Here is a 2602-nt window from a genome sequence, read left to right on the forward strand (position 1 = left end):
ACATGACCTTCCTGGCATAAACCCACTTTGGACTCCCTAAATCTTTGCTTCTGTCATTTTCATTACCCTACGAATAAGTATTTTTGAATATATTTTACTTACGGTGCTTAATAAGCTAATCCATTTGTAATTATTGCAGTCGCTTTTATCTCTCTTTCTTTTTTGTATGGGTACGATAATCGCTTTTTTTTCAATCGTCTGGGACGTCTCCCATCTCTAAACATAAATTTATCAATTCGCACAGTCTATGTGGTATATACTCGCCACCGTGTTTAAGTATTTCAGCGTTAATACCGTCTACCCCGACAGCCTTGCCGTTTTCAAGTTCTTAATTATATCCCTAACCTCAGTGACACAGACTTTCTCAATTGAGTTTTCTATCAAATCGTGTTCAACATCGTAGTTGTGGTGTCCTATAGCTTCATCTCCGAATTGTCTCCTAAAATAGTCTCTGAAAGTCTCTAGTATTCCGTCTGCATCATATACCGCCCTCCCCCCTCCCCCTACTATTTCTCATGTTGCCAAATTCTGTACTTTTGTATTCTTTCATTTTTTTATAAAGCAGTTTCTTGCTTCCTTCAAAGTAGTTTTGTATTTTCATATATTCTTCTGCTCTAATTGTATCCTTACGTTCCTTAGCTAATCGTTTGAGTATCCTGTTTTCGTGTATATAATCATTTTTACGTCTATTTCTTTCCTCTTTGCTAAGACCTGCGATGTTAAAAGTTCTCCTGTACGCTTCTCTCTTTACTTTTTGGGCAGCCTGAATTTCATCAGTCCAATACGCATCACCATTCTTCAAATTAAAAATTACTTTTTGAATTTAACCCCGAGATGTCTGTTTCATAGAATTTCAACGAAGCTTTGCAAGTAAAAAATTGGATTTTAATTGTTTTTGGCGCTAATTACTATTTTCATGCGGTTTATTTTTTTAAACATGTTCCTAATAAATAAAATATTTCTTGTTACTGATAATTGAATGCTTATATAAATCATTTCTAAAATTTGTTATTGTTTATGACGATTTTCTCTTAGAATAGAGTTGTAAAGTCGAGGTTTTTTTCTCGTATTTTTCAATTTTTCAGTTATATTATACTACTGAGGCATTTCAATTTCGGGGTAAGCGTGAATCAATTAGTGAGGAAGGGATCAATGTGGGGGCGGACGTACAGACTTTAGATTGATCTGGAATTCCGGTTTTATTTTATAAAATAACACGTTCGTTCCAAAACAATTCTCCGAAGCATGTTGTTGATCAGTCTGTCTAGTGATCACAACATGTGAAGAGCCTCACAAAGCCATCATGTGAAGCTCCCAACTCGGGGCCATGATCATCCCAGGTCTTCTGTTTCAGGCGTCATCCACTGGACTAACACATATTTTATTAACTGCTTATTTACTAGGGACGGGAAGATAGATGAGGAATTAGATAGACGAATAAATGAAGGTAAGAAGGTTATTGGTAGAGCAGGTCCCCTTATCAGAAGTAAAAATATATCAAATAAAGCTAAAATGGCAATACACAATTCTATATTTGTACCGACTGTACTATACGGTAGCGAGATATGGACTTATCAAGAAAAAGATCAGAGTAAAATTAACGCAATTGACATGAGATTCATGCGCATAATATGCGGGAAATCCCTAATGGACAAAGTACGTAACGAGATAATTCTAAAAGAATGTGGTGCAGAAGAGACGCTAGTAGACACATGGGAAAGAAATCGGTTAAGATGGTTTGGACATGTTGAGGGAATGCCAAATGAACGACTAACGAAACAAGTGTATCAAGATAAAGTAAATGGCAACGTGCGCAGAGGTAGACCGCGGAAAGTATGGTTAGAATGTGTGAATGAGACCCCACTTAGAAGAGACATAAGAAGTGACAGAAACACGAGAGCCTGAATCAAAGACCTTGGCTATTAATGGACCCAAGTGGAGAACCTTACATAACGACTTCGTGAGGTTCTTCGCTTGGGGTGATTGCTAGAGAGATTGATCAGCAGCCTGGGTCGGAGCAGTGTTGCGGAACGAACGTGTTATTTACTTAAATAGCACGAGAATTCTGGATCAATCTGAAAAATCTCTATCCCTTCCACACACTACTCCTTTCCCCTGCCGAGTGTGTCACGCCTACCCCGAAAGGGAAATGTCTTAATGGTGTAATAATAATAATAATAATAATAATAATTTGCCGCCTTACTTTTCTGTCCTGGCATACTTATCCCGCTTTCTTTATGTTCACGAATTTTTTCATGCAAGCTATTGTGTTACTATGGCTTCTTATGTTTCTTTGAATTAGGGTTTCATTTACACATTCTAAATATTCTTTCCACGGTCTGCCTCTGTGCATACTGACATTTAATTTACCTTCATACACTTTTTTCATTAGTTGTTTATCATTCATTCTCTAAACATGCTCAAACCATCTCTAGGAGTTTTTTCACATATGGCAACTAGTGTCTCATCATTCTTTGCAAGTCTATGAATATAATAAATAGCCATTAGGACATAACGCATCCTTGTTTGAGACAGTGCATACTATCGAACCATTCACTCACTTTCCCATTAACTTTTACACCCGCTTTGCTAACAGTATAAA

Source organism: Belonocnema kinseyi, chromosome 6, assembly GCF_010883055.1.
Source record: "Belonocnema kinseyi isolate 2016_QV_RU_SX_M_011 chromosome 6, B_treatae_v1, whole genome shotgun sequence".
Lineage (NCBI taxonomy): Eukaryota > Metazoa > Arthropoda > Insecta > Hymenoptera > Cynipidae > Belonocnema > Belonocnema kinseyi.